Genomic DNA, 25,355 nt, shown 5'->3' with positions numbered 1-25,355 from the left:
CCGTCGGTATGAGGCGGGAAGTGTGCTGAGGTCACTGCCGTGGGTTCGGAGCGTCGCAATTTTCCCATCAACGCTCAATTCTCCACCCAATCAGGAACCCCGATATCGGTGCCGAAATGCGGAGAAACAAACCCCAATATTGACAGATTAATTTCAGCCTTTTTTTTGGATAAATGCACCAAAAGAAATGTGGCCAGAATCACCCCACCTGTTCATTGTTACATGGCAATTCCTCAATTGCGATTCGACTTTTGGCCCATTTAGCATCAGTTTTCATTTTTCACAACTAATTAACTACAACTGTTTAATTAGTGTCTTATTCATTAAAAATTTCAGTTGTATTTCATTAACAAGGGAAAATGCAGACTGCTGCTAATTATGCCAAGAAATATTCTTGGAGACTGGGCTGCCCACCTGCAAAGCAACAGAATATATTAATCACAAAAAAATGTTACTTCATGTGAATATCATGGCTGTGTAAAGTTTGCCAATCCTCATCATGCGTCTTTATGCCAATTACCCAAGGCAATACTTGATACTTTTCCAGTGCAGTTAAACCCTCTGCCTCCGTCATTTGAGATAGATCAAATCAAATTTTTTTATGCTGAACTTCCAATCAAATAGGCCTTGAGTCATAGTATCATTTCATAGCACAGTAAAGTGTGACACAATCAACAACAACAATGGCTTGCACCTATGTAGCACCATTACTGTAGCAAAACAATACAATAAAACTCCACCCGACACTTCAACAAGGGGCAGCAGGGTAGCATGGTGGTTAGCATAAATGCTTCACAGCTCCAGGGTCCCAGGTTCGATTCCCGGCTGGGTCACTGTCTGTGTGGAGTCTGCACGTCCTCCCCCTGTGTGCGTGGGTTTCCTCCGGGTGCTCCGGTTTCCTCCCACAGTCCAAAGATGTGCGGGTTAGGTGGATTGGCCATGCTAAATTGCCCGTAGTGTCCTAATAAAAGTAAGGTTAAGGGGGGGGGTATGGGTATAGGGTGGATACGTGGGTTTGAGTAGGGTGATCATGGCTCGGCACAACATTGAGGGCCGAAGGGCCTGTTCTGTGCTGTACTGTTCTATGTTCTATGTTCTAAGAGGGAGTTTCAAACAAGGGGTGGGATTCTCCAATCCGCGGTCCGCGTGTTTCTCGGACGCGTGCGCCGTTTGCTGGCGGGGTTCCATCTCCTCGTGGCTGTCAATGAGATTTCTCATTGCAAACGCGTGACCCATGGGCGGGAGTGCGCCTGCCAGGAATACCGGCCAAGATCGGACACCAAAGCCACGTGTGACATTTTGGAAAGGTGACCGAAAGCTTGGTCATTATGTTTTTTTTAACGTTTTAAGGAACTTCTTTAAAGGACGTAAGGGTGGAGGTGGAAAGGCGGAATGGGAGTCGAGGGTAGAGAACGCCAGAGGTTGGAACCTGTGCAGCCGGAGGCATGGCCTCCCGATGGTGCAGGGATAGAAAACCGGGGATTGACATGAGGCCAGGATTGGAAGAAGGTGAGAGATCTCAGAAGGTTGTCGGGCTGGCAGAGATTGCAGCGACAGACAAGCAGGGGATTACATTATGGAGAAAGGAATAGTTTATTTCGAAAGAATGGACAATCACCGAAAGGTTACAGCACTGAAGTAGGCCATTTGATCCATATATACTGAAACTGAAAACTACCAGAATTGTAATCCAAATACTGTTTTATTGCTGAACAACTCCCTGGAGGCAGAGTGGCACAGTGGTTAGCACTGCTGCCTCACAACGCTAGGGACCCGGGTTCGACTCCATCCCTGTGTGGAGTTTGCAGGCTCCCCTTGTGTGTTTGTGGCTTTTCTCTGGGCGCTCTGGTTTACCCCCACAGTCGAAAGATGTGCAGGTTAGATGGTTTGGCCATGCTGAAATTTCCCTTTAATGTCCACAGATGTGTAGGTTGAGAGGGGGAGGGGGGTTACAGAGATAGGACGGGGGCATGGGCCTAGGTAGGGTGCTCTTTCAGAGGGTCGGTGCAGACTTGATGGGCTGAATGGCCTCCTCCTACACTGGAGGGATTCTATGAAATATGCATCATTCTGGATGAAAGGCACAATGGGGGAACTTTAAATGTTGATGGGGAACACGGGTAGGGTTGAATGATGCCTGCATTGCCTGAATTACATTGAACTTACAACGACGAAACAGGCTTCGCCCAAAAAGCCTGTGCTGCTGTTATATCTTCCCAGTCTGCTTCATCTTTCCTGACATATTTATCTTTCAATTCCTTTCCCCCCACATGTGTTTATCCACGTCTCCTTCAATGCCTCTGTGCTATTTACTGCGCCCACCCCTGTTCTTTCTCACTTTCACCACTCTCCGGGTGAAGACAATTCTCCTGAATTCTTTGCAGGATCGTAGCAAAATGCAGACCCACAGTAGGCCATTCGGCCAGTCACGTCGGCATTGACTCTTTGAAAGAGCCTCTCAAAAAGTCCCACTCCTCCTGTACTTTCAACACAGTCCCGCATATATTTTCCCTTCAAAATCCCGGACAGGGAGCTCCTGCACCTCTTACCCTGGAAACATAAATAAGTGCTTCACTTTGGCTTCTCTTGGGTGGTACTCGGGCCCGGCACATACAGAGTTGATGTGGCACAGGCTATAGCACCTGCTACATAGTGCTGTAAAAAGGCACGTGACCCAGAGCCAGGGTCTGTCTCGGGATGGACAGGGATTTGTGAAGACCTAGGATTAAGTCGGCTCCATTTGAGGGCAGCACGGTGGCACAGTGGTTAGCACTGCTGCCTCACCGCGCCAGAGACCCGGGTTCAATACCGACCTCGGGTCACTGTCCGTGTGGGGTTTGCACGCTTTCCCCGTGCCTGTGTGGGTTTCCTCCGGGTGCTCTGGTTTCCTCTCTCAGTCCAAAGATGTGCAGGTTTGGTGGATTGGCCGTGTTAAATTGCAGGTTAGTTGGGGCCACGGGATTAGGGCGGGGGATCGGGCCTCAGTCGGATGCTCTTTTGGAGGGTTGGTGAAGACTTGATGGACCGAATGGCCTCCTTCTGCACTGTAGGGATTCTACGATTAAACATACCTGTACCCTCTAATGTATAGTTATGGGGTTGTTAATACAGACTTGCCATTAATATTTTCAAGAACAAGACGCCTACTTCATGGTGTCCGAAGGAGGATTCTTCATGTTGGCAGCATTCCGATGAAAACCCTTAACCTCACAATGATTCAGCAAAAGGACACCTTCGGCGGGCTCTGAGCAGAAGCAAAATCCCAACTGAAGCTACAGACATGAAGCAAGTTCATCAGAAAGACAGAGCTCTGGAGAGAGAATAGACTGGAAGCGGAAAGGTGGAGGTTTTACCCCAGCACAAGACTCCACTGAATCCCGCTCAAAAGCCCAGCTTCAGCAAGCGGAGCTCACTGCCTGCAAGGCTGTGATACCCATTCTTTTCATATTCCAGGCCAGCCCATTTCATTAATTCACTAAGTCAGAAACGTCGCTCGAAAGGAACTCGTCGCTAATCCCGACCCCTGACCCCGAGCCTCAACGCATGGGTTCGGCAAAGGAAAAAAAAAAAGAACGATTAATTTAGTCGACTCTGGTCGCCTCGTGACCGTCCGCTCTCCCGTACAACGAGCCTCCCGTCCTTTCTACACCACCCGACTCGCAATGCTGATTAAATTGAGTCGGCAGCTGGCCGGCCCTCGCAGCCACTGCAGGCTATTCTTCTTCAGGCAGAAGCGACCCCCGGCATTTTGGAAAGCCCACCAAAAGAAACGGCCACGTGGGAAGAGCCGTTGTGCGGCAAGGAATGGCAGTGCCATCCTGGATGCCTGTAATCAACTAAAGGTCTACCCATGCTTTTGAAAATCTTCAAGAATGATTATAATTACACGTTTGTATTCACCCACGACCCAGGGCAGCCGCAGAATTGGAGTCTTGGGAGGAAAGGACTTTTAAGATACAGCACTGTTAAAGGTCAAGCTAAAAAATCAGAAGCAAAATGAGTGCGAATCATCCGTCACGCAATTGGTGCAGTTAGAATCTTTCTTTAGTGATCACTGCAGGCTGGCAGAGGGATGTGAATATAATGATCTAATGCCTGGGAATATTTGAGACAGAAACGTGGTGGGCGTTGCAGATGATTCACTCCCTCCTGCAAGCGAGAGATGATCTTACTCTGAACAAGGAACTCCAGCTGGCTTGATGGTCTGAGCTAGGTGTGCCCCACAGCACCATCCCGAGTGGAGAGGGCACTACTGTGCGGAGACACAAGGGACCACCCAAGTCAAGGAGAGGAATTCAGGGACTGCCCGGTGGAGCGACCTTGCCAGAGATGTGCGTGTGAAGCACCGTCAGTGGAAGGGTCAGTGTCCTGTGAGCACTGCCCAATGCTTCCACTGCAACCGACTGGGATGGTTTGGCAAACTGTATGGGTCAAAACACTGGAGGCCGAAAACCCGGAAAACGCACAATCATGCTTCTTGGCGACATCAGGGGAAGCGGCTCCTCACTTTGGAATGTTGACATCCTGGAAAATGGTCACCTGACAAATTGTAAAAAAAAACTCAGGAGCCAGCGTCACAGGCTAGGAACCGCGATTATTCCAACTGGATTAGGATGACAGACACTCCACTGCATGGAGCTGGGGGAATCTGACCCCTGGCCATTGGCATGACCTTTGGGCCACTGCATTATGCTGACAAACAGATATTGAAGCTGACACACGTTGTCTGGAATCAGCTTTTCTCTCCCCTGAGCAGGTGCGTGGCCCTAGCCCGGCCCAGATGACAGGAGATGTTGTCAGCCAGCCAGACCAGGGTGGCCCTGAGGCCCCTTACACTAAAGGATATTCAGACTCTGATTTCACCTGCGACCCCTCTTTTCTTTTGAAGAGCAGGTTTGCCCATTATCATTCCAAAATTATAGGCCGATTAGCCTAACCTCGGTTGTTGGTAAAATTCTAGAATCAATCGTTAAGGATGAGATTTCTAAATTCTTGGAAGAGCAGGGTCGGATTAGAACAAGTCAACATGGATTTAGTAAGGGGAGGTCGTGCCCGACGAACCTGTTAGAATTCTTTGAGGAGGTGACAAGTAGGTTAGACCAGGGAAACCCAGTGGATGTGGCCTATCTGGATTTCCAAAAGGCCTTTGATAAGGTGCCACACAGGCGGCTGCTGAGTAAGGTGAGGGCCCATGGTGTTCGAGGTGAGCTACTGGCATGGGTTGAGAATTGGCTGTCTGACAGAAGGCAGAGAGTTGGGATAAAAGGTTCTTTTTCGGAATGGCAGCCGGTGACCAGCGGTGTCCCACAGGGTTCAGTATTGGGGCCGCAGCTGTTCACCATATATATTAATGATCTGGATGAAGGGACTGGGGGCATTCTGGCGAAGTTTGCCAATGATACGAAGTTAGGTGGTCAGGCAGGTAGTGCTGAGGAAGTGGGGAGGCTGCAGAAGGATCTAGACAGTTTGGGAGAGTGGTGCAGGAAATGGCTGATGCAATTCAACGTGAGAAAATGTGAGGTCTTGCACTTTGGAAAAAAGAATCCAAGCATAGACTACTTTCTAAAAGGTGAGAAAATTCATAAAGCCAAAGTACAAAGGGATCTGGGAGTGCTAGTCGAGGATTCCCTAAAGGTAAACATGCAGGTTGAATCTGTGATTAAGAAAGCGAATGCAATGTTGTCATTTATCTCAAGAGGGTTGGAATATAAAAGCAGCGATGTGCTACTGAGCCTTTATAAGGCTCTGGTTAGGCCCCATTTGGAGTACTGTGTCCAGTTTTGGGCCCCCCATCTCAGGAAGGACATACTGGCACTGGAGCGTGTCCAGCAGAGATTCACACGAATGATCCCTGGAATGGCGGGTCTAACATATGATGAACGGCTGAGGATCCTGGGATTGTATTCATTGGAGTTTAGAAGGTTAAGGGGAGATCTAATAGAAACTTACAAGATAATACATGGCTTAGAAAGGGTGGACGCAAAGAAACTGTTTCCGTTAGGCGAGGAGACGAGGACCCGTGGGCACAGCCTTAGAATTAGAGGGGGTAAATTCAGAACAGAAATGCGGAGACATTTCTTCAGCCAGAGAGTGGTGGGCCTGTGGAATTCATTGCCGCGGAGTGCAGTGGAGGCCGGGACGCTAAATGGCTTCAAGGCAGAGATAGATAAATTCTTGATGTCGCGAGGAATTAAGGGCTACGGGGAGAATGCTGGTAGGTGGAGTTGAAATGCCCATCAGCCATGATTGAATGGCGGAGTGGACTCGATGGGCCGAATGGCCTTACTTCCACTCCTATGTCTTATGGTCTTATGTTCTGGAAAGCCCCCAGTGGTCAGACCAATCTACTGCACGTTGGATTACCATAGACCTGCAGTGGAAGCGATATCAGAGAAGTCTGAGGAGCCTCTATCTCCACTTGTGACAATGATGCAGTCGGTAGATACACCAATCACTGGGCACGCACGACAACTTCCAGTCAGCCTGCCAGAACCACAAGGGATGTTCAAACCCAGTAGCAGTCTCGCACCATCAACAGCAGAGGTGGGCATGCTACTCAATCTTCTCTCATCCTCAGGAGTACCCTTCCTGGTGACCCAAACGGAAAATGAAGAAAAGGCACCGCCCCGAAGATGGATACTGTTTTTGTCCATCCTGCAAAATGATCAGGATTAACAACTTCAGATACCCAGATGCCAGTCCAACCTCCGAGCCAACAACACACACCATAACAACCATAGCCACCACTCTCCTGACAGAACGGCGAACAAGGTGTGGAAGGGTTTGAGGTCTCCAGACCACCTGAACCTCTAACATCAAACACTTGAAGGGGGAGATCGGCTAGTGAGAATGTTGCTCATACTTATACTGTAATAGCAATGATGTTAGAATAGCAATAATATTGCAAAAATGTGAATAACGCTTATATACAATGGAAGACTTGAAATATCCATGGGATGAAAACTTGAGGGGTGGGGGAGAATGTGTAGTGGTGGGGTCTGGTACATATCGGGTTAATGAAGGACTGGATACAGTACCACCCACACAGTGATGTAACAAGGCACATGATCCATAGGCAGGGCCAGTCTGGAGATGGACAGAGATGTGTAAGACCCGAGATGGAGTCAGCTCACAACCCTCTGCTTTAAAAAAAAAACTTATGGGATGTGGGCGTCGCTGGTTAGCCCAGCAATTATTGCCCATCCCTAGTTGCCCTTCAGAAGGTGGTGGTGAGTTGCCTTCTTACAGTCCACGAATGTGTAGGTACACCCACTGTGCTGTTAGGGAAGTAGTTCCAGGACTTTGACCAGCGACAGTGAATGAACAGCGATATATTTCCAAGTCAGGGTGGTGAGTGACTTGGAGGGGAGCCTCCAGGTGGTGGGGTTCCCAGGTATCTGCTGCTCTTGTCCTTCTAGATGGTAACGGTTGTGGGTTTGGAAGGCGTTGTCGAAGGAACCTTGGCGAGTTACTGCAGTGAATCTCGTGGATGGTACACACGGTTGCCTCTGTTTGTTGGTGGTGGAGGGTTTGAATGTTTATGGAAGGGGAGAAATCAAGCGGGCTGCTTTGTCCTGGATGGTGTCGTCCTTCTGCTGGGTATATGTATATAGTTCTGAGTCGTTAATAAATACTCGCTGTTAACATACTCAAAGCCATCATGCCTACTCCATGGTGTCTGAATCAGAATCCTTCCCCTTCAGATTGACTGCCATTTAGATGTCTGGTTTGATCTTTGAAACTGTTTTTCCTTTGTCTCTGAGTTGACACTCAGGTTTCGGTTTACTCTCTTAGCCCCCCTGCTTCACAGACCCTGGTCATAATGATCGCGATGTTTTGTATGTGTCTCTTCCCAGCCATGCGATTCTACTGGCAGGTTCCTCCACATCTCTCCATTCAGTTTCCTGATCTCAATCTGAAACAAAACCTCAAATCACAATGAAGGCTACATTTCACGGAATACATATGATGCAGCGTGATTTCTCAGTTTGTACATTAAATCTCAAACACCAATTTGATGTTGGTGTAAACTAGCATGGGGAGGTCTCAGACATAGAAGAAGGGGGCAAACTAAAATGAACTGGTGCCAAGGCACCAGAAGAGATCGCCAACTGGTCAATATGTGCGAGAACATTGGCTGGCTGCGGTTAGGCAAGAATGGAAAGCTTTGCCTGTCTCATGCATCTCTGGATGTGGGAGCTACTAATAATAATAATCTCACACCGTCAATTGCGAATCCCTGTGACAGGTTCCCCGGTGGTGTGACGAGTGATCCACGCAAAATGTCGTAGACATCACTGAAAAATCCTGCCCTAAGTTTATGTCAGGTCGCAGGTTTACTAGTCATCCACCACACCTTTTAGGTCTTGTGGCAGAATAGGGACACCCTGCCTTTGAGTCGAGGAGGTTGGTGGGTTCGAGCCCCCCTCCGGGACTCGGTGTCCATAATGTGACCAAACGGGCTGATGATCAACCTGTAAATCCAACACACCAATGGCAGGAGAGGGACGGCTGGTCAGCCATGTTTGACGCAGAGCTTGTGCCCCTCAAGCTCCAGCCTGGGGCAACAGATTAGCAACCCGTTCCAGGAAAAAAAATAACAATGGAACCAGATGTGAGCGTGTGCTTTGTGTGCCTTCTCTGGCACGGGTAACAGGAAGAGGAAAGGAGAAGATTACTGGTGGGATTTACCGACGGGGTGTATTTTCCACTGGCAGAGGCGGCTCCCCATTGCCCGCTGGCGGCATCTCCCCGTCCCGTTGATGCCCACGGCATCTTACGTGGTACGCCTGTTTCACCACGGGGAACCCGCCTTCAGTGGGACCAAAATATCCCGTGGCAGGACGGGCTGGGAAAACCCAGCACACACCTTTTACACAACATCATCCCACACTTTGGTTCTGCTATGTTTGATGTCTTCAGCAGCACATTCCTCGATTTCCAAACAGTCCTTAAATTTATACTGTACCTATCATGTGAAAACAATATGTCAAGGCTATTCTGATAGATCGCTCTTTGCTCAGGTAACTTTATATAGATCTACTTTCCGACTAATAGATGAAATATATTCTGGAAAATATGTCTCCCATCCCCAGCAGTCGCAGAAATTTCTTCGACAGCAGAAGATCTGGATTGGGTTCAACCTTCCTGCGTGCCGCTTTGTGCTATTTATCCAGAGTTGATCCTGTTGTTCATTGTAACTACTAGAATCGCAAGGACGTGGGGACACCAGGCTTTGTGCCATCATTTGTCAGCGAGACTGAACACCTCCATGAAAGTGTTACATTGAAGCCGTGTCATCTCAGTCCTTCTATTCCTCCCTGTGCCATATTAATATCGATCACATAAAATCTGGAGGAACTTCGTCAGATTGTTCCAGACGCTCATTACGAATGTTGCACTGTGCAAAAGCATCCCAAACAAGTCTGGGTAGTATCAGGAAATATTTGCAAGGCTTTGAGGGAAACCGTGTGTGTTTGTGTATATGTGAGGGGGGGGGGGGGGGGGGGGTGAGGAGCAGCAGGAATTGGAATAGCCCTTTCAAAAATCCAGCACAGACACAGGGGGCCGGGCGATTGATCGAGTAGACTCTTCCTGTACCCCATGATTCTTCGATCTAACCGTCCAAGTAAGAACCGGTTAAACCCTCGCCCAATTATGACAAGTTAGTTTAAGTGAAAGGCAGTTGTGGGAATTGAAGTTAAAGAGATTTTGGTTGGAAATTCGCTATCAGCCGCTACAGCTTGAACACTGGAGCAAAAACCTTTGAATAGAACATAGAACATTGTTGCACCTTTGTGAAAATGAAAGAAACCTGCAGTTGTATAAATGAAAAGTATTGTACGTTTTTTGACACAGGTAGCTGCGTTTATTTTCAGAGATTCCATTTCCTGGGAAGGTTGATGCCAGGAAAACGATTTGACCTTGTACAAACATTGAGTTTGTCTGTTCAGAGTAAATTTATTAATAGCGACATCTCTTGAGGTCTCATCTCAAAAAGTCAGTTTAGATTCGGGACGAGGTATTGTTTTATGCTGTAGCATTACAGAGGTTTGACTTTGCGATACAAAAATATTACCCTCTTCACTTGTATTCTCCTGATTCACCTGAGGATTCACCTGAGGAAGGAGCTGCGCTCCGAAAGCTAGTGTTTGAAACAAACCTGTTGGGCTTTAACCTGGTGTTGTCAGACTTCTTACTGTGCTCACCCCAGTCCAACGACAGCATCTCCACATCATGTATTCTCGAGCAGTTTTGACTATTTAAATTACTGACATGAATATAATCGAGAATGAGTTTTGCTATTTCCAAAGACATCAAGGCTGCTTTTACCAAATATATCCCTCCTTTGCAGGCAATTATAAATAGCAACAACTTTGATTTATATAGCACTCTTAAGTGTGGTGAAATGTCCAAAACTGCTTTTCAGGAGTGTTCATGAACTGAATTTGACTCTGAGGGCGAGTGACCAAAAACCTGGACAAAGTGATGTCTTGAAGGAGGAGAGAGAGGTGGCGAGGTTCAGGGAGGAAATTCCGGAGCCCAAGGACTGGTTAGCTGAAGGCACGGCCGGCGATGGTGGAGTAACTAAAATCGGAGACTCGCCAAGAGGCCAGAGTTTGCAAAGTATGGGTATCTCGGAGGGTTGGCAAAGGTTTTCAATTCCGTGACAGTGAAACGTTTGAAAGAATATCTATCGGTAAGACGGCTAAATGACAATAACCACTCTTGACATAGATTTCAGTTTGTTGAATGCAGAAGTAAGAACTGAATGTAACTTTAAGGGGACTTGTTTACAGTTATGGACAGGAAGGGGCAATCTTTCTTTCAGCGTGTGTTGTTCCTCGTGTCTTAATAAAGCTCGTAGTCTCAAATGTGGAGAAGATGCTTTATTGTGAATTTGTTCTCTCTTCAGAGCTTAACATACGGCTACCTCACGTGCTGCCTGCCTGCCTGCCTGCCTGCCTGCTTGTGTGTCTGTCCTGCTATCAGTTCTGCCTTCCGTGAAGTGTGTCCTCACTTCCTGTCCCGGTGTATTTATATGGCTCTCCCATGCTCCCTCTAGTGTTTGCTCAGTTGTATTGCATCTAGTTAACTTGTGATCACCACACAGCGCTTAATAAATTACAGCAATTTTGAGTAACTCCAACTTTTAATGACAGACCTTAGTGCGCTGTTTAAGCCATGTACTGTTTTACACTTAACAATCTGTGATCAGACTGCGGGTTCATTAGCAACTCACACCAACTCTTCCAGAAAGGATTAGAGCTACCCAGCTGCTGACCTCAATTACAACAGTGTGTAACGATTTATCCTATATCTGGATCAACCATTTGCTCACAGGTCGCCCACTCTGGGATTACTGATAACAGCATATAGCAATTCCTATATTTGGAATTTGCACTGCAGTCCATTGAGGATAGGCTTTCCGAAACCACAAGACAAAACTGAAGACTTTCTAGTGAAAAATAATGCTCAACAAGTTCTTGATTATTGCATTGAAGAAGAGCCAGCTGGGCTTCCCAAAGGGGTACCTCACGCCACAGACCACACATGATTTTTCCTTCTCTTGGGTCAAATATTTCTGTGACAACTTGCCGGGAATGGGGGCTGATAACTTAGCCTCAAAAAGAGTCCAGAGGAGGTTCACTAAGAATGAGCCTTGCAATGAAGAGCTTGTCGTATGAGGAATGGTTGAGGACTCTGGGTCTGTACTGGTTGGAGCTTAGAAGGATGAGGGAGGATCTTTTTGAAACTTACAGGATACTGTGAGGCCCGGATAGAGTGGACGTGGAGAGGATCATTCCACTTGTAGGAAAAACTAGAACCAGAGGACACAACCTCAAACTAAAGGGATGATCCTTTAAAACAGAGATGAGGAGGAATTTCTTCAGCCAGAGGGTGATGAATCTGTGAAACTCTTTGCCGCAGAAGGCTGTGGAGGCAAATCACTTGAGTGTCTTTAAAACAGAGATAGATAGGTTCTTGATTAATAAGGGACCAGGGGTTATGGGGAGAAGGCAGGAGAATGGGGATAAGAAAAATACCAGCCATGATCGAATGGCGGAGCAGACTCGATGGGCCGAGTGGCCTCATTCTGCTCCTATGTCTTCTGGTCTTATGGAGGGCATGGGCAAAGGGGTAGCTGGGACCTCTGAGAACGGTCTATTTCCTTGTGCAATGAGGTTTAAAAATTGAGAAAGAAACAAAAATGGCAGAGAAGAGAAACCTGGTTCCAGCCTCACTTAGTCACTTTACCCATGATCTTATTTCATTTGCCATAACCAAGAACAAAGCAAACCCCTGAACATTCACACAAAACAAAAGCAAACACCAGAATCGGCAGCTCCAAATTTCAAACAGTTCATTCTCAGTATTCTCTCACAGCTGTAGGTTCTCAAAAACAGAACACAGCAAACTCACAATCCCTTACTAAAAATATCGGCACGCACAATAATCGCATGCACAATTTCATACGCACCCCTAGAGATATGAGATACACACATTAAACTGGCAAAGAAAGCAAGTTAAAACAACACACAAGACCAGACTGTAGGGGATTAACAAGTTATTTGTTCGATGACACAAAACGACACAAAGTAGAAAGGGTCAAGAGCTTCAAGTTTATAGGTGTCTAGATTACCAACAACCTGTCCTGGTCCCCCCCATGCCGACAATATAGATACGAAAGCCCACCAACGACTCTACTTTCTCAGAAGACTAAGGAAATTTGGCATGTCAGCTCCGACTCTCACCAACTTTTACAGATACCCCATTGAAAGCATTCTTTCTGGTTGTATCACAGCTTGGTCTGGTTTGTCATGTGAGAGTACCTTTAAGAAATGGGTGTTTATTACTGTAGTGATGTCAGAGAGTGGGAGGGGCTGGGCTGTCTGTCTGCTTTACTTGCGTTTTTCAGCAGGCTGCTACAGAGTGGGTTTTTAGTTTCGTTTTCAGAGAGACGAGCTGCAGTGAGAGGCAGCAGATGTGCATGGATCTCTCTACAAGCTAAAGAGTGTTCATTTGGGTGATTTCAAAGGGATAACTGCTTTCATTAGAGAATTTAAACCTGGGGCGGAATTCTCCGACCCCCCCCCCCCCCGGCCGGGCCGGAGAATTGCCGGGGGGCGGAGTGAATAACGCCCTGCAGCTCCGACGCCTCGACGCCGGCTGCCAAATTCTCCGGCGCCGGGGATTTGGCGGGAGCGAGAATCGCACCGCGCTGCTCGGTAACCGCTGGCAGCGCCCCCCCCCCCGGCGATTCTCCGGTCCGCGATGGGCCGAGAGGCCGCCCGTTTTCCGCCGGTCCCACGGGCGTAAATCAAACCAGGTCCGTACCGGCGGGATCTGGCTCTATGGGCGACCTGCAGAGTCCGCACCCCGGACGTACTGGGCGGGATTCTCCCGTACCCGGCGGGGCGGGAGGTCCCGTGAGACGGAGTGGTGTGAATCACTCCGGCGTCCGGCCACCCAAAAGGTGCGGAATCCATGCGCAGGGGGGTTCACCTTTGTGTCGGCCACCGCGGAGGCTGACACGTTTGGCGCGTAGGAAAAGAGTGCCCCCACAGCACAGGCCCGCCTGCGGATCGGTAGGCACCGATCGCGGACCAGGCCACCGTGGGGGCACCCTCCGGGGCCAGATTGTCCGCCCCCCCCCCCCGGACCCTGGAGCCCGCCCGTGCCGCCAGGTCCCGCCCGTAAGGGACCAAGTCCAATTTACGCCGGCGGGACCTGCATATTAAGAGTGGGACTTCGGGCCGGAGAATTATCGGGGGGGGGGGGGGGGGGGGTGGCGGGGGGCGCTGCGTGCGACCGCCAACTGGCGCGGCGCGATTCCCGCCCCGCCAATTCTCCGGCACCGGAGAATTTCGTCCGCCGGCGGGGACAGGATTCACGCTGCCCCCCCCGGCGATTCTCCGACCCGGCGGGGGATTGAAAAATCCCACCCACTCTCTTCCACCTTCTTCCGTCAGGAAAAAGATACAAAAGGTTGAGGTCACGTACCAACAGATTCAAAAACAGCTTCTTCCCTGCTGCCATCAGACTTTTGAATGGACCTACCTCGTATTAAGTTGATCTTTTCTCTACACCTTGCTATAACTGTAACATTACATTCTGCAGTCTCTCCTTCCTTATGTACAGTGTGCGTTGTCTGTACAGCATGCAAGAAACAATACGCTGCACTGTATACTAATACATGTGACAATAATAAATCAAATCACTTACAGACACACAGGGAATCACATTCAGACAAGAAAAGGATTTATACTTCAGCAGAATAAACAGGTTCTCATAAGTTATTTCTTGATTTTTTTGTTGTCTTTTCACACAATAATGCGGGCTATGAACATAACTTCGTATTGTCTTCACCTCATATATGATTATGTGGGATTGAGAGAAGCAGATTGTTTTATGTTTTGTTTCAGTGCACAAGCAGCCGGTGCGTCATCTTGTTGAAAAAAGGGGAGCTCGCCTCCTGTAACAGTCGCTACAAATGTCAGCTCCCAGTTCCCCTTTGAACTCCACTATCAGGAAGTGACCAGCAACCCCGTCAGGCTGCTTTCAGCAATGGCAATCCGGAGGGTTGGTCTGAAAGATTGAGGATTGGTTTCCTGCTGATGGGAACAGACTGTGAGACGCAGGCTGCGATTTCCCCAACCGGCGGCCAAGTGCTCGCGCAGCAGATAAACCGGAGTGATTGCTGCTTCTACTCGGAATGACCCCCGACGTGCCACTCAATGGCACTTTGAAAATGTTTTACCCTCAATCGGGTTCACAGCGCCATTCCAGGGCACATTGGGGTTCTCGCTGGACCCTGGAGGAGCGGGACTTAATTTCTGTGACAGGTCCCGCTCCGTAAAGGACTGGGTGCCATTTTCAAAGGGTGTCCCGATCTCAGAATACTGCTGGAGCCCATCTGGATCGCTGACAGGGCCGTCCTCACGCTAACCATCATCAAGGGCCCCTCCCACCCTCAGGAACACCCTTCACCTCCCCCCCCCCCCGCACCGGGCTCCCCCTTCAGCCTCCTCCACTCCCTCATTCCCCCCTCACCCTTATCAGTCCCTCCCTTCAGCCACCCTCATTCACCCACCCAAGTCCTCCCCTTCAGCCTCCCCTCTCTGCCCCCTCTCAGATCCCAGTCTCCCCATTCAGTCCCCTACTTCACCCCCCCCCTCCCGCCCCCAATCCCCCAGCTCAGGCCGCCCCGCTGGGCAATACCGATTTTGCAATTTTCGGTCTGAGGGATGGCAAGGGGGTGAGTACCCTTCCTAAAAGTGCCTCCAGGGTGCCGAGGGAGACAGGGGTCAGGGGGGATTGTGCTGGGCTGGAGGGGCTCAGATCATGGGTCTTTTCTAGGATAAGGATCATCGACTTCTCTTCCCATCTTCAGCCTCGAAGCCATTTAAATAGTCAGTACCTGAAAATTTTAGTTCTCTTACAATAAAGTGAAAACGTTCCCACCTGGACCCCTAAACCCTTTAAAATGCCGGTCAATACGCAAAGTTCAAAGATCTGTCAATGAAGGTAAAAGTAATCCATTTAATTTGGTGGAAATGTTTGAAGTGGTTTTCGTACAGTCAATTTCAATCAGACATAGGGACAGCTCCTGTTCCTTCTCGGACGTACCTGAGAACAATCAGATAGCCTCTTAAAACAAACTGCAAATAAATAAACAATCGTTTATTTTCGAAACAGCCTCAACCTTCAATTCCAGCCCCTATCTTTTGAACTCGAGCGCAGTTCAAATTTCTTTGAAATAGAAACTCATTTGTTACGTGATAACTTTAACTGCTCCTAACTCCACAGTACAAGGAAAGGGGAAATACGTGACTGAAGGGACTCTGAGACCCAGCGAGACTTTACAAGTCAACTCAGATCCTGATTTCTAGTTTTGGGGGTAGATTGAGGAAAACATCACCCCCCCCCAACCCCTCCCCTCCCCACAATCGCACAAGGGGCCGTACTTTTCATTACCAACTCACCATCAGCTCTGAATGACCTTCGATCGAGGTCTGCAAAATGCTTTTTCACAGAAAGCAAATTGTTTGGCACAGGCCTGAATTTCATTTACAGCTTGGCCAACCTAATTTTTTCATTTTATCTATCAGCTTCCTCTGCTTTCAGATGAGGTAAAGTAACATTGCCCACGCACCTCCCCTCACCACCCCCCAAAACATTCAAACTCCTTCAGGTTTAGTCTTAACCCGTTCTCTGTGTTCACTAATCCTACTGCTTATGGCCTTCAGGGCCGTAGGCTCAGCGTCCTCACCTATAGGGACGGTCGGTGACTGTGTTTTATCATACGCCCCGTGTGTTTAACGGTGTGGCTGCAAACTGCAGCGGCTGGGCACCTGCTTTGTCATTCATTTGTCCAACCATTTGTAAATATAAACTGGTCGCAAACATTACCGCTTTCTGTTCTGTGTCCTTCTTGTGATCGACCCGCCAGCTCTCTTGTTCCTCGGGTGTATGAGCCTTCAACTAAACTGGCCCACCTGCGCTCACAGTTACTCGCTGGTGGCCTGGCCGATCTCATGCGCCCACCTGCACAACTATCACCAGCCCACCTGTGCAGCTCTTCCCCATAGCCAGGTGCCTCCCTCTGTCCTGAGTCCTCCTCTCCCAGATTTGAAACCTGACCAGTGATGCGCTAACAATTGCACAAAGAAACACGAAACGGTACAAAAGAGGCTTTATTACCGTGAGATGTTATTCCCTCAAGTGGAGCTGTAAAATGGCAGCTCAGGAGATCTCATGGATATTTACACTGCTCCCTGTGGGCGGAGCTAGCCGGCAGGGGCTTATCGACAAACTATGCAGGGGCTTACCGCCAAACCTGTAATAGCAGGTACTATTGTACATCCCCTAACAGAGGCACACACATATATATACAGTGGTATTACCACAACCAGATCATTTAAAGTCAGGCTCACTGCACTCGCTATGGGTGGTAAATAAAATAGACTCACCCTCTTTGCCGAGCCATTCCGACGATCCAATATGGATATGAGGTTCATGACGCCAAGTGTTGTGGAGCAGATTATTGTACAAAATAATTGCTGGAGCCTTCAGGTACAGAAAGATTGTTTACTTACCAACGTGGAGGGAGAGCATTACCTCCGAGAATTCCTCTGAAGCAACACCCTCCCCAACTGAGACACCGTGAGATATTTACTGTAAGGGTTCTTCCTGATCATTCCCTTATTTCCCCTTTTCTTTATTTTTGCCACTATCATTTTGATCCAGGGGTGCTTAATGGACATGTATCTTTAAGTCAAGCAGCAGCGAGAATAAGGAAGTCAAGATGTTGCAACATGGAGGGCACCTGAGAAATGGGGTGGGATTTATTGGGGCAGCACGGTAGCACAGTGGCTAGCACTGTGGCTTCACAGCACCAGGGGTCCCGGTTAGATTCCCGGCTTGGGTCACTGTGTGTGCAGAGTCTGCATATTCTTCACGTGTCTGCGTGGGTTTCTTCCGGGTGCTCCGGTTTCCTCCCACAAGTCCCGAAAGATGTGGGCGGGATTCTCCCCTACCCAGCGGGGCGGGCCGTACCGGCACCGAGGAGTGGCATGAACCACTCCGGCGTCGGGCCGCCCAGAAGGTGTGGAATCCCCCGCATCATCAGGGGCTAGGCCGGCACCGGCGGGGATGGCGCTGCGCCAACTGGTGCTGAAGGGCCTGCGCCGGCTGGCGTGAGTTGATGCTTGGGCGGGAGCGCCAGCGTGTGCTGGCGCCATCCCAGTGCAGGTGCAGGGGTGTTCTTCTCCGCGCCGGCCATAGCGGACCGTTACAGCGGCCGGCGTGGAGGGAAAGAGTGCCCCCCCCATGGCACAGGCCCGCCCGCGGATCGGTGGGCTCTGATCACGGGCCAGGCCACCATGGGGGACCCCCAGGGCCAGATCCCTGTGCCCCTCCCAAAGACTCCGCAGGCCGCCAGCAGTGCCAGGTCCCGCCGGTATAGACCTGGTGTATTTTACAACGGCGGGACTCTCCGAAAACAGGCGGCCTAATCCGCCGCCGGAAAATCCGGCAGCCGGCGTCGGGGCGGGATTCACGCCCCCCCCCCCCCGGCGATTCTCTTGCCCGGCCAGGGGGGGGGGGGGTGGGGGGGGGGGGTGTCAGAGAATCCCGCCCATGCTGTTGGGTAATTTGGATATTCTGAACAGACGCCGGAATGTGGCACCGAGGGACTTTTCACAGTAACTTCATGGCAGTATTAATGTAAGCCTACTTGTGTGACAATAAAAAACAAATTTGATTGGTTGGTTGGTAGCTAATGAATTGGCCAAAAGGCCATATTCAGCCCGGTAACAGGTGGCGATTGGGTCCTACTTGAGGTGAATGATCTCCAGAGACCCAAGGAGCTCAGTTTGAATCCTGGACACTCAGGGGAAATTACCTTCTTTTCTCTTTTCCTCTCTCTCTCTCTCTCTCTCTCTCTCTCTCTCTCTCTCTCTCTCTCTCTCCCTCTCTCTCTCTCTCTCTCTCTCTCCCTCTCTCTCTCTCCCTCTCTCCCCCCCCTCTCTCTCTCTCTCCCTCCCTCTCTCTCTCTCTCTGCAGAAAGGTTGTGAGTTGCTGTATTTCTGAAACCGCAGAGACATGAATGAATCTACAGTGGAAACCAGGACAGACTGGAAAACAGGAATCCCAACCTTAAAGGACAATGTGCTGGACACAGACAACTGAAACAAAGACTTTTTTTCATTTTACTTATTATTTTCACCCTCTCCGCCCCTCTGCATTTTTCTGACTTGTGTGTGTGTGCAGAAGGTGGGATAGTTGGGTATTAGGAATGAGATAATAGTTAACCAATTGTATTTTCTGCGTGTTTCATAATAGTGCTTGTTATAAATAAACAGTAATTGTGTTTAAGCTTACAAACCTGGTGACCGTAATTATTGGGCAACCAAAGGGCAAAGACTTTGGTATTTTTCGAAGAATTATTTGTTAATTCCAGCTGACTCCGGGTCAAGTGGGGCTGGAATTGACCGTGCCCTAGCCCAGGGCGTCATGGCATAATTTGGGGCCTCGGGTTCATGATTTGTGGAACGATAGAGGGCGACATTTGGGTTACAGTATCAATTAAAACGACACACCAGCTTTGTTGCAATATAACAGGATGGCTCTGGAAGCTGCTGAGGGTATTTTTCAGCAGGACAACCTGCCTCTGGTTTATTTAGAAGGGCTTTCACAATACAAGCTAGTCGAAATTGGCAGGTGAATTAAAAATAGAGGTGCCAGCTAGAGCTAGGAAGGTAGAGATCACTGACGCAAAGGCCCAACATTTAAATCTGAAAGAGGTGCCAGAACCGCAGCCTGGGTCACGGCAACACCATCAGAATCGGCTACAAATGAAACAATTAAAGATACCGAAAAACGAAAATGAAATGACGATGTCATTGAGGGGGATTGAATTCGGGAGAGAGGAAAAGCAAGAGAGAGAGAGAGTTCCAGCTTAAGGCACTGGCAATCAGAGAGGAGCTGGCAGGAACTAGAGGGCTGCTCATGGTAACACAGGGGCTAGCACTGTTGCTTCACAGCTCCAGGGTCCCAGATTCGATTCCCGACTTGGGTCACTGTCTGTGCGGAGCCTGCACGTTCTCCCCGTGTCTGCGTGGGTTTCCTCCGGGTGCCCCGGTTTCCTCCCACAAGTCCTGAAAGACGTACTTGTTAGGTGAATTGGACATTCTGAATTCTCCCTCTGTGTACCCGAACAGGCCCCGGAACATGGCGACTAGGGGATTTTCACGGCAACTTCATTGCAGTGTTAATGTAAGCCTACTTGTGACAATAAAAAAAAATTTATAATCCTAGAACAGAACCCAGTGACGATATGATTAAATTCGTACAGGCCCTCGCATAATTCAAAGGGAAGTGCTTTTTTAGGGCTTTTGAGAAAATATCCACTCAAATGAGTGGCCAAAAGAAAAGTGGATATTACCCATGCAAAGTAAATTGATGGGCGGGTGCAGGGGTTTTAAGCTTCCCTGTCAGAGGAATTGTCTAAGAATTATGACCAGGTTAAAAAAAGCTTTTCTGGGGTCATATGAATTGGTTCCCGAGGCACAGAGGCAGCAGTTTCAGAAATTAAGGAGACAGCCGGGAACGGCTTATTCCGCATTTGAAAGGGTTAAGCAGAACAATTCTGATACGAGCATTGGGAGTTGTAATTACCTATGATGCTCTGAGAGTGATCATTCTCTTTGAGGAATTTAAGAATTCCCTACCTTCTATGATATGAACCCATGTTGAAGACCATAGGGAGACAATTGCTAAGCAAGCAGCAATTCTGGCTGACGACTGTGAGCCGATCCATAGATTTAAACCTTTGTTGCATCACTGTGGTGATCCACCACTGTATATATATATGTGTGTGCCTGTATTAGGGGATGTACAGCAGTACCTGTATTACAGGTTTGTCTTTGTGTCTTTGTGTGCAATTGTTAGCGCATCAATCGCCCTCATAATTTTGAAAAGGATAGGAAATGGGAGAGTGAGAGGAAGGCAGGTAGCCAAGGTAAGGAATGGATAGCTGGGAATACTCTGAGATCTCCTCCTCAGATAAGGAAGGAAGATAATGAGAGTGAAGGTGGGTATTTTTATAAGAATTATTTGTTAATTCAATTGTGTTGTGACTCCGGTCAAGTGGGGCTGGTATTGACCGCGCAATAGCCCAGGGTGTCACAATATTACACATTGAGAGCTACATAGGGAGGACATTCATTAAATTCCAAATTTCCTGTTTTATGTTTACATTAAACAGTTTGCAGATTTTCACAAGGCAGCCTGTTGTATCAAGAATGATCTGTCTCCTCTATCCCTTGCAGGCTCCTCTTAATCTCGTGTTGTTACCAGGCTCGAGCCTTGCACTGCTATCTTTGTCTGCTACCTCCAATATTTGAGGTACTACAGAGGTCACAAGGCATTCAAGCTTCTGATATGGGCCCTGAAGATGTCTGAGGTTTACTGATACTAACTGGCTGGTTAACTATGTAAGTATCCAACGAGCAGTGCTTGCCACATCAGCACATTAGCTGGGTGCTGTCTTCCGCCTGAGTGTGAAATTTCACTTAACCTTTCTGATACAACAACATAGTTTCCAAATCCCTTTAAAAAGTCCCTTTGGTAAATTACATAGATTTCCGAATTTCTTTTGATGTAATCATTTAACCCCTGTAATTTAAAAAAAAAATTTAGAGTACCCAATTCATTTTTTCCAATTAAGGGGCAATTTAGCGTGTTCATTCCACCTACCCTGCAGACCTTTGGGTTGTCGGGGCGAAACCCAGGCAAACACGGGGAGAATGTGCAAACTTCACACGGACAGTGACCCAGAGCCGGGATCGAACCTGGGACCTCGGCGCCGCGAGGCAGCAGTGCTACTCATACTTATTATCTTCCGTAATAAATTCCCATATTCATTATTCCCCTCTTACAGTTATAATGAGCACCATATTGTGTTTTTAATCAATGTTCCTCAAGCGACAAATATTGACCCGGGAAACTGAGGAAAACTCCCCCCTTCCTCTTCAAACGTATCGTCATGGGGTCTTTTCGTCCACCTGAGAGGGCTGAAGGTTTGACTCTGCTGTAACTCCTCACCACTGCATTGGAATCATCAGTGTGGATTATAGACTGAAGTCGCTGGCATGAGGGTTGATGAACCATCAATCGAACGCGAGACGAGTTGCTGAACAAAAGTTAGGCTTTAATAAGCTAGAAGTTAGCCCTGCGGTCGACTACAGTAAATGGACGACCGCCGGGCGTTCTGGCTATTTATACCTCGATCTGGAGGCATGGTTAACTCAGCCTCTCGACCAATCGGAGAGCCGTCACATGACTGGTCTCAACCAATCGGTCGAGAGGCACATGACCGACCAGGGCCAAGGGTAAGCCGGTGTTCTGCACCAATGGCAGACAGCTATGCGAATCATACCACCACAGGGGTGAACCCAAGAAACGTCTGACCCCCCCCCATCCTCCTGCTCCCCCCCCCCCCTCCCCTCCACACTCCCATGCGCCACAGCTGACAGTAGCATTCATACTGGAATCGTTTACCAATTGCCAGTATTCATTCCCCTCTCTCTCTCTCTCTCTCACCAACCCCCGGAGGGAACCCCAGAGAATAAGACTGCAGATGTTTTTATCTCGGAATAAGAGTTTAGCACCTATTCGATGCTTGACTTATACGCACAGCCACACAACAGTCAATGGATTTAATTGCCTCATTAGCTTTGGTGACAGAAAGAAGTATTGTTATCTTGAAATATCTGCTCTTGCTCAAACTAGGCCAATAAAATACAAATGAACCATTTACAAACTGTCCGTGACAGGCTCTGTTCGTGGTCACAGAATGATAACTAATAAAACAAATTAATAGAGTAAATAACAGATTGTCTTAAATAAATGCCATTAGCTGAATCTGAGCAGTTTACTCTTTCTGCTGTCATTTTTCAAGGAGAGTAAATCTCAAAGAAAAATGGTCTTGTAATTAGTTCAACAGCCAATGGACAAGTAATTTGTAACACTTTTCCCTTATCATAATGACTTTGAATTATTGTCATCAATATTGTTGATAAGAAGCAAGAGGGAGCAATAAATTCCATCACACTGTGAGCGCTTAGAAAGTCATTGTGTGCATGGAGTTGGAAATGTTAAATTATATTTATATATCATGTATACAGAATAGTCTCCCAGGTAGCAGAATGCAGCACAGAGCGCTCAGCATGAATTTCTAAACACAATGCAACCTGCTGACTTTATTAATTCTTCGCTATTTGTGGTCCGACGAAATTAATCCCCTGTTAGCGCTAAACCAACAGATTGAGATAGGTGGGCAGATGAAGGTGAACAGAGGCTCGGCTCAAAGTTATTAGAAAAATCAGGCGGCACGGTGGCGCAGTGGGTTAGTCCTGTGGCCTCATGGCGCTGAGGTCCCAGGTTCGATCCCGGCTCCGGGTCACTGTCCTTGTGGAGTTTGCACATTCTCCCCGCGTTTGCGTGGGTTTCGCCCCCACAACCCAAAGATGTGCAGGGTAGGTGGATTGGCCACGCTAAATTGCCCCTTAATTGGAAAAAAATGATTGGTACTCTACATTTATAGAAAGAAAAGAAGAGAAAAATCCAAATGTTTGCTGTTGTGAGGTCATTGGATCAGCTGGAAGCATTGCAAAGAGTAAAATCGCTGTCGGTAATATATCAATGAATCTGAATGATAGGAAAGGAGACAGAACTAACTTGTTTGTATTTATACAAAATGATAAAATAAGAAAGACCAGTATTCAGGGGCTGTTTAGCACAGGGCTAAATAGCTGGCTTTTAAAGCAGACCAAGGCAGGCCGGCAGCACGGTTCAATTCCCGTAACAGCCTCCCCGAACAGGCGCCGGAATGTGGCGACTAGGGGCTTTTCACAGTAACTTCATTTGAAGCCTACTTGTGACAATAAGCGATTTTCATTTCATTTTTTTCATTTCATTTCATTTACTCAGCGCACGTCTTGACCTTGCGATAGCTCGAATTGAAAGTACTCTTGAAGGGTAGTCACTGCTGTGTAATGTAACAAATGCAGCAGCAGTTCCACAAACACAGTGGGATATTGGCCGTATTGCTCGAGAGGTGTGGGCCCACCACACTGGGAAGGCCTCTGCTGCTCTACATTGAGCCTCGGGGTCTTTCACATCCGCGTGAAGAGCTCGGAGTAACGTCTTACCTGAAAGACAACGCATTTGGGTGGGGCTTGTGAAGCACAAGCCTCCGCTAGTAGTAGGTCTCAGGTGGAGTAAACAGCGGACCCAGGCGAAGACTGCCTTTAAGTTTGCAAAGATCAGGAGTTCCCGCAACCCTATCAGCAGGCAGAATCGGAGTTGGAGCCGACTGGTACTCTTGATACTGAAAGCGTGCGGCTTGCGGTAGTGTAGTGTTCAGCACTGTTGCTTCACAGCTCCAGGGTCCCAGGTTCGATTCCGGACTTGGGTCACTGTCTGTGCGGAGTCTGCACGTTCTCCCCGTGTCTGTGTGGGTTTCCTCCGGGTGCTCCGGTTTCCTCCCACAAGTCTCGAAAGACGTTCTGAATTCTCCCTCTGTGCCCCCGAACAGGCGCCAGAATGTGGCGACTAGGAGCTTTTCACAGTAACTTCATTGCAGTGTTAATGTAAGCCTACTTGTGACAATAAAGATGATTATTATTGAGCCTGAGTCTCACATGGAGCATATTGACCTGAGGCAGGAGCAGTGCTCCGAAAGTAGTGATTTGAAACAAACCTTTAACTTGGTGTTGTAAGACTTCTTACTGTGCTCACATGGAGTAGTCATTATTATTATCAGGGGAACGTACTTCCCATCGTGGACATGAGTCCAATCTCTCCCCCAGAGTCCTTCCCCAATCACCGTGATGGCCTCACCTCCTACTGAGCCAGGGATTCGTGAATAGAAAACTGGCTGAAAACCTGCAATGCATTTATCCCAGACCTCATAATAGATAATCGTGCACAGGCACATTAATGGGCTTAATTTCACACTTTCTATCCAGTTCCATTCAGCAAACCTAAGCAACTGAAGCCTCTCAGGAATGCTTATAACACATGCAAACCCTTTGCTTGGCTGAGTAATGAATTGCACTTCAAGAATTTGGCCTATTGCATCGATGCTGGCTGTCTCGATGAGTCGCCATGCGTCTGCCTGTTCGTCAAAGCTCTGTATATATTTTCCCTTCCGGCAATTATCCAATTCCTTTTCGAAGGCCCTGATTGAGTCTATCACCATCACACTTCCTTGCAGCCTGTTCCAAATTGTAATCACTCACTGTGTAAAAAGAGATCTTCCTCGTGTCGCCTCTGGTTGTTTGGTCAACCGTTTTAAATTGGTGTCCTCCACGTCACCCGCCCTTCCGCTAAAGGGAACGGTTTCTCCCTCTGCTCTCTCCAGGCCCCTCCTGATTTTGAAGGTCTCCATCAAATCTCCTCTCAAGCTTCTCTTCTCCGCCAATCTATCCACGTAACTGAAGCCTCTCATCTCTGGAACGATCCTCATCCACGTTTCCTGCATCCTCTCCAATTCCCATCCTTCCTAAAATCCGGAGTCCAGCATGGGACACGGCACTCCTGTTGAGGTCGAGTGTTATAAACTTTCAACTTCCTTGCTTTTGCACCCTGTACCTCTATTTATAAAGTCTTGTCTATCAAACCAGACTTTCTTAGCTTGCCAGCGGATTAATATGAGAGAAATGCCCCCAATTGATCCATCAACCTGCTTTTGTTTCTTTTTTTAAATAAATTTCGAGTATCCAATTATTTTTTTTTCCAATTCAGGGGCAATTTAGCGTGGCCAGTCCACCTACCCTGCACATCTT

Source organism: Scyliorhinus canicula, chromosome 14 (genome assembly GCF_902713615.1).
Source record: "Scyliorhinus canicula chromosome 14, sScyCan1.1, whole genome shotgun sequence".
NCBI classification, from domain to species: Eukaryota; Metazoa; Chordata; class Chondrichthyes; order Carcharhiniformes; family Scyliorhinidae; genus Scyliorhinus; species Scyliorhinus canicula.
The sequence above is the reverse complement of the archived record's forward strand: the minus strand, read 5'-3'. Positions refer to the sequence as shown.